This window comes from Mesocricetus auratus, unplaced genomic scaffold (assembly GCF_017639785.1).
Source record: "Mesocricetus auratus isolate SY011 unplaced genomic scaffold, BCM_Maur_2.0 Super-Scaffold_6723, whole genome shotgun sequence".
In the NCBI taxonomy this organism is placed as follows: Eukaryota; Metazoa; Chordata; class Mammalia; order Rodentia; family Cricetidae; genus Mesocricetus; species Mesocricetus auratus.
In genome coordinates, this window is record NW_024429183.1 from 13,213,359 (window position 1) to 13,231,100 (window position 17,742).

The 17,742-nt window shown below is 51.3% G+C and overlaps 1 protein-coding gene and 1 long non-coding RNA gene across 2 annotated transcripts in view; one reads left to right on the forward strand and one right to left on the reverse strand.

The window, feature by feature from the left end:
• The window catches only part of Vac14 (VAC14 component of PIKFYVE complex), a 109,825-nt gene that overhangs the window by 16,382 nt on the left and 75,701 nt on the right, over window positions 1-17,742 (reverse strand). The gene's annotated exons all lie outside the window — the stretch shown is intronic.
• On the forward strand, window positions 9,525-17,644 carry LOC121136496. The gene is made up of 3 exons (XR_005873552.1): window positions 9,525-9,798; window positions 13,728-13,810; window positions 17,062-17,644. It is a non-coding gene; the product is annotated as an uncharacterized LOC121136496 (long non-coding RNA).

Genomic DNA, 17,742 nt, shown 5'->3' on the forward strand with positions numbered 1-17,742 from the left:
TAGCCAGATGGTGACAGCCTGCAGTGATTTTAGGAGCCAGCCCCGGCTATTGGGCACAGGGATGGGAAGGGTACCCAAGGAACCCGAGGTAAGTTAAGGAAATAGAGATGAGTGACCTCTAGGCAGGAGTCTCTGACATTCCGGACTGTCCCAATGTCACCACATCAAGATGTCCACTGGCAGAATGGTGAACAGCTGGCCTGTGGGGGACAAACTCAACCACCAGCCTCCTGAGCAAAGAGATGGCAGCTGGAGCACCCACTGTCCTCCCACTGCAACCTCTACAGCGGCTATTAATACCGACCATTCCTGTTCCAACCCTCACTTGCCTCTATGCTAGCTGGCCAGTGACAAGCAGGAAATATCAGAGTAAGCCGTAGCTGGCAAGTCCCAATATTCTTAGTACCTTGTTTATGTTACATGAGAAGCAGGGTTTAGATAATTTCATTTGGTACCTCCTGTTAGGAATAGCTCTGTCTAATACAGGAGGGTATACCTGGCATCTCACCGAGCACAAGTCCCCAGTTCCCAACACTGCCTTATTTAGTTCTTTGTTTTTGTGGTCTAGCATCAGGACTGGATTCTTTCTCTGTTCTGCCCAGGTTCAGAGATCTCTAGTAGGTGCCTGGGAAGGTAACCTGGGACCAAAGGGCACCTCCAAGCCTGCCTCTGCAAGATGGGCAAATAGGTACAAGCTCCAGGTACCTAGGTCCACCTGTCTTGAGGTCAGGGCAGATCACTACATCTTCCCCCACTGACTCAGCCTCCTGTTCAACGTCTTCCTTCTCCCTCTGAAGCTTCATTTCCACCCCCAGCAGCACCACACACGGTGGGGACTCTTGCTTCTTCTCTACATTGGTCACTATTAGATGTTCATGTTCCGCTTAAGGGCTCAAGGCCGGGGGGCCTGGGCACTTTGCTCCACATGCCCAGCGGATCCCTGGGTACAAACTAACATCAAGGTTAGAAAATGCAGAGGCCAGAGCCATCCCCTGGGAGCAGGGCCTGCTCCCTGACTAACAGCTGGGTTGCCTCAGGGATTTAAAGAGAAAGCAACTTCCAGTCAGCAGAAGCTTGGGTGGGAGAAAGAGTGGGCTCTCAGCCCAGGTTCAGAAAGCTCTAGATTCCCAGTGCACTCTGCTTCTCCTCCCCCTATTCCCTTCCCTTCCAACTCCCTGCTTCCCAAGTATGAAAACTGTAAATCTGTTTTATTTATTTCCATCAATCTTAGGCAGTGTGCCCCTCAGGGCAAAGGCAGCTGCCGCAACCCTGCCAACTCATGCCTTAAAAACCCATCGTGTTTAATGCAGTTGATGTGTCTGATACACTTAAGTTACTTGGGCGGGGAAAGAGGGAGGCAGTGGCATCGAGGGCTTGTTTTTCTGGGTCTTGCTAAGAGTTGATGGAAAGGGGACAGATGAAGCGAGAGGAAGGGGCCTTTTGTCTTCTGTGCTGTTTGTCCCTCTGTTCAATAGAGGCTACTGCTAGGCGGGAGGAAGAGTTGTCATAGACACCTGGGTGGGCTCTTCCCAGGGATGGTTTCAAAGGGCGGGAGCTGTCTTAGGAAGCTGACCTTTCGCTGAGGCGGCATGCCCTTACTCTGAGTTTGCTCTAGGTCCCAAAGCTACAGGGGAGAGCAGGAGAGGCGACTTCTGCTTCTCCACAGCCCAGGGTAGGGTTTAGGGGGCCCCACCATGGGAATAACACCCTGTCCTCAGAACGGAAGTTACCTTTGGCTGGCTTAGGGGCCTGCTGGGTCTTACTGTCCTTGCATTTATTACCTGCTCTCCAAGGCACAATCCAGGTGCAGTCTGAGCCTCCTTTGTTACTGCCTTGTCAGGACAGCCTTCACCCCCTTCTTACCTTGCTCCTAGTATCCTTTTCCAGAGCTGAGGTTGGCCCTTCAAGCTGAGCACTAGCTCCTTTTAGTCCAGACAAATTTCTCTCAGTCAAGGGATTGGACTGGAATGGAGGGGATGGACACTCGTGGAACTGCATGCTGAAAGGTTGTATCAGCTGGAGTTTTTGCTGCTGTGATAAAACACCATGACCACAAACAGCTTGGGGGAGGAAAGGGTTAATTTCGTCTTATAACTTATAGTTATCAACCAGGGAATCCAGGACAGGAACCTGGAGGCAGGAACGCAGAGCCCACAGAGGAATGCTGCTTCCTGGCTGGCTCTTCCTGCCTTGTTTAGCCTGCTTCTTATAAGACTCAGGACCACCAGGCCAGGGGAGGCACTTCCTGAAGTGAGCCGGACCCTGCCCCATCAGTTATCAATCAAGGAATGCACCACAAGCTGGGCAGTGGTGGCACAGCCTTTAATCCCAGCACTCAGGAGGTGGAGGCAAGCAGATCTTTGTGAGTTCAGGCCAGCCTGGTCCACACAGCGAGTTCCAGGACAGCTAGGGCTATGCAGAGAAATCCTGTCTCCAAAACCCAAAACAACACCAAAAAGCATCACAGGCTTGCCAACCTGGAAGGGGGAATTTTATCAGTTGAGGTTCCCACTTCCCAAGTGACCCCAGTTTGTGTCAATCTGACTGACGTAAGGCAGCCAGTCCAGGGACCGAGGGGTAGGATGGGTCTGGAATGTGCTCAGGGTGCGTGCGAGGCTTTAGGCTTCGGCAGCTGCACTTCCAGAAGCTGCAGAGAGTTCTCTGCTTTGATGAGGTCTGGGTTTGTGTCCCAGAAGAGGAGGTATCATCTCTGTTAAGCAGAGACACCCCAGAACACGGCTGGATATAGGCACATAGTGGAGGCTTGAGGAAGGGAGAGAGGAAGGCCCTGGGCTTTGGCCGAGGAAGTGCTTTGGTGCTGGAGACAGAGGCAGCAGAGGACAAGGCTGGTGAGCAAGATGACGGAATGGGGCAGTCTGGGCCCTGCCTGAAGGCCCAATCTTCTAAATGCCTGCCTCTCCACCATGGGCATTTCCTCTGCTGGAACTTCCATTTCCTTCCTATCAGTGGCCATAGAGGAGAGCTGGACATGTTCTCAGTCTGTGCATTAAAACACCTTTCCATGTGCTCAGGTGTCACTGCAGCGATGCCCTTTCTACAGGAGGATGAGGATGGGGCACACACCACAGACTTTGTCCGGGCCCCATGAGGTCATACCCAGCACTAACTCTCTCAGCTGCTACCTGTCCACACAGCTAACTCACAGGCTCTGGACCCAGTTGGTACAAGGACTTGAACTTGGTTTCCCAGGAAGACAGTAAGGGTAACTGCCATGAGAGCCACTGGGGTTTTCTTAGTAATTAACTTTTCTCCAGTGCATTCTAGGCAAAAGCTCTACCACTGCTCTGCCAGCCCACTGAGGCCTTCTGAGCCCAGTTTCCCAGAACCCCCCAGGGTCCCAGGACAGCATACTGCAAACCAACCGGCACTTGGACCACCTCTGTGGCAGTGACCACAACTGGCTGAAGCAATGCTGCCCTGCGATCCACGCTTAGTATTAGCTGCCAGGGCAATTGCTTGTGTTCCAAGGGGCAGGAAAAGAGCAGGGCCTGGAAACTGCATGCACAGTTCAGTCAGGCTTGAACTCAGACCACGGGAGAGGTCAACAGAAGTGACTCCAACAGCAGGTTCCCAGAAACTTGTGTCAGGGGTCCCAGGCCAGCTGCTGCCTGAGGTCCCGAGTGGGAGATTTTAGTGCAATTACTTCTGGTACCCAGGGAGATATGGTCAAAGTTGCTGTTCTGAATCTAGGGCTGAGACTGCCAGGGAAACGGCACCCTGAGTCCTAAGTGCCTTGGGGTCTCCTTGGTGACTACCCGAGAGCCACTGACGTAACCGCTTTCCCTTCGATGTCCTCTGGGCTCTGACCTTAAGCAAGACTTCCTTCCTGAGAACATGCTGCACCTTCCCTGCAGAGGTGCTTGTCTGCGGAGAGGCGGCTCAGCCTGGCATGTGGCTTTTGGCCTCAGACCCTCCTGCTGTGTAAGTCCCTGTCACCTTTCAGCCTGGCTCACGTACTCCAATCCCTATGGGACAGAAGAGATTTAAGTTCAGGACCACAGTGGGGTCAGAACTTGGTTTTTAGTTGGCCAGACAGAATATGGCAGGTGCACAAAGAAGCGAACCACCCTCCCTCCTCCACCTGAGAGCTCCGTTCCTGAGCTCGGAAGCCCATGGCAGAGTTGGCCCTTCGTCCGTCTGTGCCAGTCTCCTCTTCAGCCTGCAGAAGTCCTCGCAGTGCCCAGAGCCCAGTGGGGCCAGTCCTCTCCACCCCTGAATGACTGGGGTGTCCACTGCCCAGAGCCCAGTCCTCTTCACCCCGAATGACTGGGGTGTCCACTGCCCCAACAGTCTTCCTGCTAGCACTCTTCTGCTTGGTGACTCTTACTTCATCGAGTCATTCCCAAGTGAGTCCTTTCATTCGAGGCCAAGGGATGGCTCGTCATGACTGTTTATAGATCCCTAAACATTTACAGTGTGCGGCCAGACACCGAGGCCTTGGTAGGATTCTGCAGCAGGTCCAGTGTACATGTGACCATGGCCCGAGGTGACAACGCTTCCCTTCAAATGCTGGCCTTGCAGCCTTGTAACTGTGGGTCCAGGTGATCACAGGGATCCTGATACTTGCTCATGTTACATGTCTTCCATAGGATTCAGTGTATTCTGAGTTCTAACCTGGGCCTGCCATTTTGACTTCCGGTGATACCTTTCCACATAAAGTTACCACGTCTGGTCCTATCACTGTCCTCACCCACTCTGGTGGGCTCCTCAAGCTAGGAAGACACATTACGATACTGGAGCTCTCCACAGACCTGCACTAAGACCCCCTCTCTGGGGGCTTGTGTTCTGCATTGCTAAGCTTCCAGAACAGGCCTGAGAGGTACTGTTCAACCTGCCCATCAGGGTGGCTGCTCTGGGCACTAGCAATGCCACCTTGGGAGAACATGGGGGATTTACCAGCACTATCAGGGACTGTGCAGCTGTAGAGCCGGGCTCGGCCTTGGAGCTTTGGGCAGAGGCTCCACCCTCCCCTCCCCAGACCCTCTGTCTTCATTTCTGCGTGGTACTGCACCCTTCTCCTCTCTGCTGGTCTCTGCCTGCTGTGTATCGCCCTGTCTTCTGTTCTCAGAGAAGGACAATGAGACCAACTCTCAGGAAGACCCAGGACTCTTCCTGGCATCCTCACCTCAGGCAGTGGCTTCCTGTCAGCCTCATGACTACAATCACCTCCTGAGGCACCAGCTCCCTGGGGAAGTAAGATCAGCGAGCCAGCCGCTGCACTGGCTTTGCTGTTCCTGCTTCTCTGGCTGCATCTGACGTTCACAGATGGTAGCAGTCCTTTCTTCAGGAGCTGTACTGACCGGAGAGTCTCTGGGCTTCACATGTCTAGTTTAAGGCTTCTGTGAGATTTCATGAATGGAGATGGTTTTCTGTGGCTCGTTACAAGTGCCCACTAAGGGAGCACGGAATAAGCGATGGAAGATGGAAGAGGAAGTTAAATACTAATTCCCACTACTGGCAACAAAGAACAAACATCAGAGCAGCCACACTGCAGAGCTTTCTGGAAAATGGTAACAGGTTCAGTGTCTGAAATGGCCAGCAGGGCAGCAGAGAGCAGCAGCTAGGGTGAGACAAACATGGTGTGTGTGTGTGTGTGTGTGTGTGTGTGTGTGTGTGTGTGTGTGTGTGTGTGTGTGTGTGTGTGTGTGACCACCCATCAGGTATCTGGAGCCAAAAAAGAAAGTTTTCTTACTACCAGTGCAGAAGGTTGGAAACATTCCTTCTGTGATCATCTTTTTCAGGGAATTTTAAGATGTTTGAAGTAGGCTTTGGGACCAAATGTTCCCTGCCCAGGAAGCCTTCACTGGATTGAGTGCATGAGAACAAAGAAGAACCTTAGTCATGAGGTGCCCTTGAGACTCACCCTGGAAGATACGTTGGTCCCAGGACATGCTTACAGATCAGGTTCCCACGAGCAGGGTTTGTGCCAGGGAGGAGGGGGAGTGACTCCCTTCCCTTCAGGATCCCATTGCTGCCCACTTGAGCAGAGAGCAGCCAGCTACACATCAAGGTTTTGAGACAGGGTTTCTCTGTGTAGTCCTGACTGTCCTGGAACTCACTCTGTAGACCAGGCTGGCCTTGAACTCACAGAGATCCACTTGTTCTGCCTCCTGAGTTCTGGGATTAAAGGTGTATACACTCAAAACATAGGGGTTTTACATCCACATGTCTGACCTCCTCAAAGGGTCCCTCTCCTGAGGGCCACTGTACTCCATCTCAGAGTTCAGGGCAGTGTCTAACAAATTCAAGGCTGCCTGAGCTACACGGTACATTAAAAGCCAGTCCAGGTAACTCAGGGAGAGCTTGTGTCAAATGAAGACAGCTCAGTGGTAGCGGACTTGCAGGCCTGAGACCAATGGCTAGTGTAGTGGTGGGCTGGGGAGAAGCCCGAGGCAGCTGAGAATCTGGGGGCTCTCTTGGGGAAACTGTCAGAGGCAGGGCCCTAGAGCAGTACTTTTGGAAGGTGGCGCCTCACCAGTGGGTGGCAGGACCCTGGCTGGGTGACTTGGTGGCAGGGCTTCCCTCTCCTGAGGGACTGGTGCACATTTAACAATGGAAACATGCATTTTACAAATGAGAGGATCAACAGCCGGGAAATGGTATTTTTAGCTACTGTGGCTCTTTGCTTCAAAGGCGTATGTTTCATCTAAAACCAGGCAAACCTCCTACAAAGTCTGCCTGTTTGCAAGGAGTGATTAGCATAATACGAGTGGGAAAAAAGGCCAGGCTCCACATGGAGACAGGGGAGCCTACTACAGGGGAGGCTGTCTCCCGAAATGGAATTTAAGAAATAAGGAAAGTCTTATCAATGGAAGTGAGGCCCCATCTTCACTGGGAGCAGCCACCCCACCTCATACAAGCGTCCTGGCTATTACTGTGTGTGACACTGCCACTAACAGAGCAGGCCACCCTCATGGGTGCTGTTTAAACACCACTTTGGGGCTGGTGAGAAGGCTCAGAAGATGGGGTGCTTGCTGCCCAAACTGATGGCCCCGTTGTCTTCTGGTCCTACACAGGAGAAGGACAGCACTGACTCCCGCACGCTGTTCCAACCTCCACGCTCCATGCCCAACATACCTAACATACAGAGAAAACGTGAAAAACTAAATTCTACTTTTGTTCAATCTCTCTTAATTTTAAGAGTAAGGGGGCATCTCTGAGTGGGTGGCAGGTGGGATAATCTCAGGTCACAGGTGGTGACATCGAGGCCACAGACCGTGGGGTGACTAGAAGTGCCTCTCCTCGTTTGCTCGACATCTTAGTGCCCGTCTTTCCTCGCCTGGACACTGGTCAGCAGCCTGAAGAAGGGACCCTGGTTGTCCATGATGAAGAGACACCACAGGGATGAAATAGGCGGTGACCCACTTCCCAAAGCTGTGACTACAGGAACTTATCTGTGGAGTCAAGTCAGAAACAGGGGACACTTGACAGCCATGACACCAAGCCCAGGTCACTGTTCTGAGGAGCTAGACTTCCAGTGGCCGGAGACTTGCCCTCTATGTTAGACACCACTCCTGAATCAGGAGGGGATGGAAGGACTAGTCATTTCTCTTCTTCAGGGCTTCCCCCAGGAAAAGAAAGGACAGACAGGTTTTCCTATGGAGGCTCAGGAAATGGAGTGCTCTCACATGAAGCACACAGTGAAGACGCAAGAAATGGATTATGATGCCGCGGGGGTGGGGAGGGCGGGAGTCAGGAGAAGCAGGAGGGGTTGGACTGGCACAGCCAGCCAGGCTTCAAGGGCAGGTGGAAGGAAGGGATGTCGGGACTCGCCAACTGTTAGGGCCAGGCTTCCGACAGAGGTGGGTGGGGGTCCTTCAGGAAAGGAGAGGCAGACCTTCATTCATCTGAAAGGAAGGGCTCAGCCCATGGGAGAGGAAGGAAACGGGCTCTCCTCAGGAGAGATGACTGGGTGAAGAAAAGTCTAAATTCAGAGGGCCCTGGAATGAACTGACTGAAGCCAGCATCCCTGAACTGAGGGGTGCCACAGCTCTGGGTACCAAAGTTTTAAGCTTAGTTCAGATGATCTGTTTAGATACCAAGACACAGAATTGTCTAGAATGCAGCAAGGCTCCTTGTTGAGCAAGCTGACTGCAACACCGTCCTGACTAACCTCTGCTGGTGTACTCAGGGGGTGGGGTGAGAGGCTACAGCTGTTACAATGGATGAGAGTCCCCTCCATTTCTTTCAATTTTCTCCGGGCAGCCTCTGGGCCCCACATGCCTTCTGCTTCACTGGAAGTTCTAGAAACATGGAAGGAAGCCAATTATTCATTTCAGGCACAGCCTCTTGCATGCCTACAGCCCATCCTGTATGCTCAGGGTGGCTGTGAGGTGGCAGATTCTCTTGGGAACCCAGACACCCCATCCAGGTGGAGGGGCTTTTCTGAACAGCTCTAGCCCTTTAGTGGCTCACTGGGTACTGTAGGGCTGCTTGTAAAGCACCAAGTTCCCCTGCCCTACCTAGATTCCCTCTCCCCTCAGTCACACACAGGTCCTTCTGAGGCCTTGGGTTCCAGCCTGTGGAGTCCGGAGCAGGGTCAGGAGCACCTCTGCTTTCCCACTCCCACTGAGTTCTTACAGACATTTCGTGGCTCAGCTTAGACTTTTTTTTCTGGAAGCTTTCCTGGGCTCTTCTACCCTTGGGCACCCTACCCCCACCCCATCTGCTCCCACAGCGTACCATCATACTGTGGTGCCACTGCTTGTGATCATGACTAAGCCCGAGGGCAGGGACGAGCACTGCTCACTGCAATGGGCACCAGGCCTGACACTGGAGAGCACACCGGACAGGCCTGCTCAGTGACCAATGGCTGCTAGGTGCTCTCTGGGCCAGCAGCAGCAAGTGGCACCTTACCGGATGTCAGGTAGATTCTCTCGGGCCCTTTCAGAGCCGGGGAACGCCTTGGCACTTGATCCTAACAGTTTCGTTCTCAGACCGAGGGCTCTTGCCTGGCTTGACAGCTGTGGCCTAGTTTCCAGGGCCATCACTGGGCTCCTTATTTTTACCCATTGGTATTTTTCATTACTGATAATGCGTGGGGGATGGTGAGGGGCTGGCGGTGGGGGAAGGGTTTGGATGAATGGGAGACATGGATGCTGGGAGGCTGCAGTCAAGTCAGGTGGGAAAGAGGTGGGAATGGGAGTGGGAGTGGGCATGGACCAAATAATTTTTTCCTTAAATTTATAAAAGGAGTGCCCCACCCCCATCGCACCCCATGATTCTTCTCAGTAAGCACTTTCAACAAGGTCACAAATGCACTGGCTCTATAGATTTTTGGCTCCAAACCACGTTTCAGGCAGTCTTTAAAAGCCAATCTTGGCACGGCTTCACCGAAGCCCGAGGAGAGGGAAAACTAGGGCACTTTTATGCTTTGAGAAAACATCAGATCCAGGTCACAGCTTCCTGGCTTTGTGGAAGCTGCGGGGCAGGCACCCTTTTCCTACTTGCCCCAAGCTGCACCGTAGCAGCATTTCCACCTTCAGACAGTCACAACACTGGACGGCATTTCTCTCTTGACACTTGTCCACCTACGCCACTAGGGTTACCGTGGTGCAGGTGGACACCACAGTTCAGAGCTGGTGTGGGGGCTGGGTATTCATGGAACAGATGGCGTTACTGAGGGAATCTGACCCCGCCTCCAGTGAGGTGAGCACTCTTCTCCAACTATCCAGGCTCTCTAACCTCTCTGCAACGCTGCTGCACACCACACCCTCCTGGGACCATGGAGGAAGGGCTGTGAGGGTTCACTCCAGGCACTACATAAAGGCAGCACAAGTAAGTAGCTACTTAAAAATAAGAGCCTCAGCTTCCTGGCTGTGTTAAAGAACCTGGCTGAGGGGTTGGGGGAATGGTTCAGTGTATAGTGCTTGCTATGCAAGCATGAGTACCTGAATTTGGATGGTAGCATGCATCTGTAATCACAACACTCCTACAGGCCAGTAAGCTTGGATTAAAAAGCAAAGTGGACAGCAAGGACTTACATTCAAGGTTGACCTTTGACCTCCATACACGCCGTGGGAGGCACGAACCTGTACACACACACACACACACACACACACACACACACACACACACACACACACACAGATTTAAGGACCCCTCTGGCCGCTGGCTGCCTGAGACTCTTGTGGCACCTTCTTCTGTAATGGCCTGGGGGCTCAATGTGGAAAGGGGAATGAAGCTGGCTCTGCTAGCACCAGTGCTTGCAGTCTAACACGTGTGGTGACGTCAGTGAAGGCAGGCACTGGTCTTCCCTGTGTGCTGCCTACATCCCCTGACCACTTCTACAGCCTGCTTCCAGGTTGTGCCTGGGGGGGGCGTCCTCTGGGTCACATATATGACTTTATTCCACTTTGCTCTCTTGGAGGGATGGAGTGCATGGTTGTTGGAAATAAGGGGTGATGGGAGATGTCATTCTGAAATCTGTCTCTTATTGGTTGTTGAATAAAGCACTGTGGGCCAATAGGGAAGCAAGATAGGTGGGATTAGGAGTCAAGGAGGATTCTGGGAAAGAGAGGCAGAGCCACGATGTAGCTGCCATAGGGGTAAGAGGTCTGGACCCCTTTCTCCGGTAAGAGAAATACTTAGATTTACAATTATGGAGTAAATACTTAAGTCAGAGATAGCCAGTAAGAAACCAAGCAAGGCCAACAGCTTCATAATTAATATAGCCTCCTGTGTGTTCATTTGGGACTGATGCGGCTCTGGAACCAGGCTGGCGGGAAGGCTGCACTCTACAAGGGGAAGTCCTGCCGTGCCGTGCCACAGTGGCTCTCACTGGCCTTGTTTCTACTCCCCTGCAACTGGCATTAAATCCAAACCACAGGGTCTGTTGGGACTGCCTCCCCAGTGTCTACTGTCTTAGCTTCTGGTTCCATAAACAGCTCCTCATCTGGGCACAGGATGATCACACAGCTTCCTGCAGCAGAGTGGGCAAAGGCCCCTGCTAGGACAGTAAGGCTCTGGTGCTCTCTGGTCACACTGGTCTAATGAAACTCAAGCCTAGGTCAGCTGCTGAAGGCTTTGGTGCTGAGAGGACAGGACTGGTCTCCATTTACAGAGTATACACACCCACACCCATATGCACACTCATGAACATGTACAGACAAAACAAATTCAGGGTTGGGGGAGTAGTTCAGTGGGAAAGCACACAGGATATGAAATGTCCCAGGTTCAATTTCTAGCATGGCCAGAATTGTACAGAAAGAACACTATTCAGGAAGGTATCTTTTCTGGACTTCCAGCACCTTCTAATAAGGTGTTCCTTTTCCTTGGAGATCTGCTGCTCTCTACTCTGTGAGGGATTGGTTAGGCTTCTCCCCCAGAACCCCACAGCCCACTCCTGCCACTACCAGAAACACATGCCACTGTCTACAGCAGTCAGGGGTCTCCTCTAGAGCATGGCCTTCTGAAATACGATGGCTACATGATGTGGTGATCATGTCTATGATCATGGCTGATTAGGTGTTCTCCAGGTCCTTGGTCTGAGCAAATAAATAATGCCTGTGGGTTTCAGGTGATAGAGCTGTGTCCGGCTCACAGGGAATGCCTCACAAGAATAAGCTGGAAATGGATGATTCTAGGAGCCTCTCAACCCACATGAAAGCATACAAATCACTAAACATGCCAACTATACAGGAAAGTGCATCACCTAGATGTTAAAGGTGATAAGGCATGCCACGGAACGAGTGATCACAGTGCATGCATGGGGAGAAGCTGGATTCAGAGATTCAGAGCACATAAAAACCTTCCCACAAATCAGTAAGAAAACACTGAGAGCCAATGGGAAAGTGCTATGAGCAGACGCACACAGGAGGATATCCAGAAGGCAAATAAACTGTGGGAAGTTGTTCAACTCCAGTCCTTAGGACAATGTGGCTAAGAGTACAAATGTACCAGAATGGTTAGAATCAAACACTCTATACTCTCCTAGAACTGTGAATGTACGTTCACCTGCAGCCCCACAATTCCTAGGCGTAAACCTAATAAGAATGTGTGTATATATGTGTGTGTGTGTGTGTGTATGCATGCATGCATGTATGTATGTATGTACCCCCCAAAATGCACAAGGTCATACATTCACAGCATTATTATTCCGAATTGTACTGACTGAAAAGAACCTATACGCCCATTAATATTAGAAAAGATAATAAGTTATGGCATTTTCACACAGTAGAAGACCCCACTGAGAAGCCAGGCTTTAGAAGAGAACGCAAACTAGATGATGTTCAGAACCTCCAGGAAGTTGGGAGGGGCTACTTGGGAAAGGGTAGGGAGGCAGATATTGTGAAACACATGAAGGGCTGAGCAGTGCTAGAGAGCTCTATTTCTCATATAAATGGGACAACTAGTGAAAAATCAGCTGACCCATAATGCACTCATGGTTTATGCACTTTTTGTGTTTGAGGTAGGGTCTCTCTACATAGCTCAGGTGGGCCTTGAACTCAGGAAGTACTAGATTACAGGCATGTGCCACATGGCTGGCTCCTGTACTTTCAGGAGTATATCTTTCTTAAAATTTACACTCACAAAGGAAACGCAGCAGAGGGAGGGAAGGCTGTTACACAGGCAGGAGAGGGAAGAAAGACCAATCCACATAACTGAGGCAAAAGTGTGATTAAGAAAGGGGGTGGTTTTACCAGAAACAGCAAAATCAAGCAAAAATCAAGCTGGACCTTGGTGGCACAGGATAGATCCAAATCATACTCTTAGGGGCAGCAAGAAGGGCTGGGGATTCTCAGGAGCGGCCAGGCATACAGTGGTATAGTGTAAAAGAATCTGCCTGAGGCCATGAATTTGCTGACGACAAGGCTTTAGGTAAAGCACAAATGTGGATGGAACTCAGAGTGTGGCTGTGGCTGTGTTCAGGGTGTGGAGAAAGAGACAAAAACTTTGCTATTGAAAAAGCAGTATCTGGAAGGCAAGAGTGAGAGTCCAGGCTGAAAGCACACATCACATGTAACTGATGGAGCCCAGAAGAAACACGAGAGGACCAGTCTCGCCTTGAGTTCACCTCAGCGTAGCTTTGAAATGAGAGGGGCGGATGTCGAGGACTCAAGCCATCCTGATAAGCCAGGGGGATGAGATGTGTGCCCTTGAGCAACAGTCAGATTCTGACCAAGAGAGACACTGTCAAAATGCCAGGGAGGTCCAAGGAAACGAATCTGGCTCACCAGAGACAGGGAGTGGGGTGGAATAGTGTGGAGAGCCGGAGGGCCTAGGAGACAGACTGAAGGTAGTGATGCCAGGGGGTCTCTATGTGGACTGCTCTATGGGCTGACAAGAGGGGGGTGCTATAAGAGCAGAGTTGCTTCTGAATGAGAGCTAAGATCCTCACAGGATTCTGGAGGAGTTCAGCATGATGGCTCTGCCAAAGGTGACTCCCTGCCAGCCATTCTCCAAGAATCATCCTCTGCTCTGTGGAAAGGGAGCTGGTCTAGCTGATACCGAGTCTGGCCCTGGTATGGAAATGAATGAGGAGACATGGGCTTTCAGGTCTGGACAGTTACTGCACTTCTCAGGGAAGGACAACACGTACTTTCTGGTTTTTCCAGGTGTGCCTTTTGAGTGCTGTAGGCAGCACAAAGCCCCTAGTGGGAGCACTGAGGAGCACAGGGTCTTTGAGCCTGGCTGCTGGTGTTCATGAACGGCGCTTCTGAACATCTCACTATCCTCACGAACACTTTCCCTTTCTTGTATACAAGATCCCACATCTGGAGAGAAACCTCAGCTGTGGGGTCCATACCACTGCAGATCATATCCCAAGCCTAAGAATGGAGGAGGTGGGGTAAGTGCTCTACTGTTATAGGGACATTAAAAAAGCATCACCAACAACAAAGCAACCACATGATGATGACAACAAGAGACCAAAAGCTTAAAATCTCCCCAAGGGCTGAGGCAATCAACTTTATAGAAATTTACTGTCCAATTGTCCACTTCAGATCCTAAGGGCCTATTTGGTGGGCCTTCCTAGGCTACAGTATGAAGAGGTACTTGGCCTGACTTTCCCTGTGGACTGCCTTCTCTGGTCACTGAGGCAGGTTTGGCACCCCAGCTCCCCCCAGCCAAGCCTCTCCAATGGTCATCACCCATGCTCCAAGGTGAGGCCTCTCTTTTTCTGCAAGCAGCAGTTGGTCTAGAGGCCTTTCACACATGCATATGAGAGAAACCCTCCTAAAGTCAGGGCCCAGGGTGTGGGGGACTCTGTGACATCCCTATGTGCTAACGGCAATCACATGAGGGACAAGAAGGGACAGCCCCATAAGGATCTGTCTCAAAGGCAGCCCCAGGAAGCGTGTGCTGACCTGATATCAGGAAAAAAGGGAGGCTTCCCGAGGAGCGCAGCACACAATGGACTGCATGCATCCGGAGCTGTCTTTCCAGGAGTTCACAAGCTGCCCTTGGAAACTAAGGACCCCACTTGTCTGTCCTGCCTCTCATGCAGAGGAAGGCAGAAGGATGCAACATGACTTCCAGGGGCCAATTCCAATACTTTTTTTTTCTAAAGATTCTATACTAGGATACATTTTCGTTGCTTGCTAATTCACCAAGCTGTCTGACTTACCAGTGTCAAAACTTTGTAAGTTTCCTGGCACACTTAGGTAAATTCTAAACAGATCCAGAGTTTTATAAGTCCATCTGGAAACAAGCTCACAGCTTCAGAGTGAAATTCGTTGTCAAGTTTTCAGCTCCTGAAAACCACTCTTTAGAATCACCCTCAGTGCTGCCAGCTGCCTGGGCTATGGCTGAGATCTCAGGTGTATGGACTATCAGGTAGGTACTGTGTGGGAGGCTGGATGGGGGCCAGGCAGGTGCCACAGCTGTGGAATGGAGCCCATTACTGCACATCCATGGAGTGGGCTCGAAGCTGACCAACTTTCCCACCAATCTGCTGCCTAATCTTCCCCTCCTGCCAGGGCCTCCTGGAAACTGTGACACACAGTTGGCTTAGGGGAGCTTGGCAATTTGGGCTGTGGTAATAGGGGTCACCCTGAAGGACACATGGCCTCCCTCTGCCTGCTCACCTGTGGTCTCTAACCTCTGCACACACAGCCTTGCTCAGAGCAGAGAGGGGCGCTTCCTCAGGCCAGTGCTCTGCTCCTCCCCACAGGCCCCAGGAGGACCTAATCAATCCCAGACTGGCCTCATAAGACCCATCACATGTGGTTTCTATTTTCCAGACAAAAAGACAGCCCTCCTCAGGGAGTGCCAGTGGGTATGCCGGGCATGGGGACTGCTTAGAGGAGCAGGATGGTCTCAGCTCCAGACAGTCTCTAGGCTGGGCTGCTGGTCACTTGGCTCAGGGTTCCTGCATGCTGGTCTTTATGAGGCGTCTTTTTACCTTTGTGTGTCAGACTGGACTCCTGGGTCTGTGTGCCATGTTCACTGGCACAGAATTGTTTTCAGTTAAATCTGAGGTTGAGGGCTGGTTATGCAAAGTGTATTCTGCTGAACATTCCCCTTTGTTGTTTTGAGTTGAAACAAAAACATCACTTCCCGAGCCCAGAGCTGGGTGGGTGGAGGGGCAAATGGGGAAGGCTCTAGAAAATTCCTACAAGGAGCTGGGCAGACTTTAATTAAAGCTGGCAAGAAGAGAAGCTTCTCCTGAGCAGGGTGTCAGACGTTACGAGGTTTCCTCCAGTTTTGTTCAATGTCCTGGCTCCTTTCCTCAGCTGGGGACCCACTCAATAGGGCTGCAAACTAATAAAAGATCAAATTCCACTTGCAATCCCAGTAGGAGGGTCAGGATCTTCTCTTGCAGGCAGATTCAGACTGGTGTGTGTTTGCTGTGGTAATTTATTTTTGTTTTGAGCAAGTGAAGGCAACCCATTAAAGGGCAGCTGGAAGAGAGCTGACTGATGCCCCTTAGACCACTCTTAGAAGCGGGCACCAGGGGGCAAGCATGCTTTTCTGAAATGCCAGTTTAACTAGGACAGCGGGCCTTGACACTTTGTTTTCTATCAGCATAGTACAATGAGCTTTTGGGGTCCTGGTCCATGACCCCAACAGATGAGATGACAACTACAAAGATATACAGGCTGAAGGGGAGGGTGTCTCTAAGAAAAGGGACTCTAGAGACTAGGGTAATACTTGGGGGATCCTTGGGGTATGACAGAATTGGGCTTGGAGGAGGGCGGATTAACCCTCATGAGCTGCTTAGTGGAATTTCCAAGTTATGGAATCAAAGAGTGGCTTCTCCTGACACCCTCCTTCCTAGAGTCTGCACAGCTCTACCACCTACCTCAGTGGCCAATCAACTCCCTTCTCTTCATGACACAAAGGCTCACATGGGAACCCAGGGCACTAGGGGAGGCAGTATTAATTAGCAGGAGCATAGGGTGGGGAGAGAGGGACTAGAACGAAGCCTCACGATGGGTATCATGGAAGGAAGGTTCATGACTGTTCCTTTCCTAAGTGGGTCCTGGATCATCCTTTCCAGATACCTACCTCAGCGCCCCTGTCCCTGGGAGGGTGCTCCAGACTTATCTACCATCGACTGGGCAGTCGAGCTGCAGGCCTTGCATTCACAGCACACAGTGGCTTGTTAAAAATGAAAGCATTCTCTGGCAAGTGCTCTTTGCAAGGCAGCAGGGAGGAAGAGGAGGGGGAAAACTCGCAGTTGATGGAGCCAAAGGAGGCTGGCCAGAGGCCCTGTTGGCAGGCAGAGTGGAGTGTCTTCAGACTTGCTACTTCCCAGCACAGAAGCGGGCTTGTAAAGATCACAGCTGTTGGGTTACGGCAGAGTTCATATCACAGCTTATCAAAGAGGCTAGCTTTTCTCCCTCCTTTCCTTTTCTCCTGTGTATAAGTGGGGTGGTTCACAGGCAGACAAGGCCTGGATCTGTTCAGCTAGCATTAGCATGGAGGGTGGGAAGACGCCGGAGGAGGGCAATGCACACCAACACCTACTTCAGGCAGAGTTGGTTTAGTGGGGCCGGGCTGGGCACTGCTGGGTGCCCTGGCCACTGGGGCAGGGCTTTTAGGACACAAGGTTTAATTATCCTACTCTCCCATGAAGCTTGTTCCTGTTCTTCACAGGAAGAAGCCATGCTCATGTCAGAGACTGGAGAGCAGTTTTTCTTCATCAAACATCATCAGTACTGGGGCTGGAACCCATTCGAGCTGACTCAATCTCATCATAGAATGGCTAGACGGGCACCATTAACATTTGCGTTTCACAGACAAAGCAGGAAGGATTTGGAAGCATGCCACATAGTTACAAAGGTTACAACTTCGAGGAACTGGGATTTGAACCTGTGCTAGCAGGCTAGTTTTTATGTCAACTTAACACAAGCTAGAGTCATCTGAAAGGTGGAGGCTCAATGGAGCCTCTGTAAGACTGGGCTGTAGGCAAGCCTGTAGGGCATTTTCTTAATTAGTGATTGATGTGGGAGGGCTCAGCCCATTGTGGGTGGAGCCACATCTGGGCAGATGGTCCTGGGTTCTATAAGAAAGCAAGCTGAGCAATCCTTTAAAGGAGTAAGCCTGTAAACAGCCGTCCACCATGGCCTCTGCACCAGCTCCTGCCTTCAGATTCCTGCCCTGTTTGAGTCCCTGCTGACTGCCTTTGACGAGGAACTGTAATGTAGAAGTGTAAGCCAAATAAACCCTTCCCAGTTGCTTTCGGTTACGGTGTCTCATCATAGTAAGAGCAACCCAAATAAGAATCTAAGCCTTCCTCCAAATGCCACACACTTCCTTAGGCTTTGAGGGTGTGTG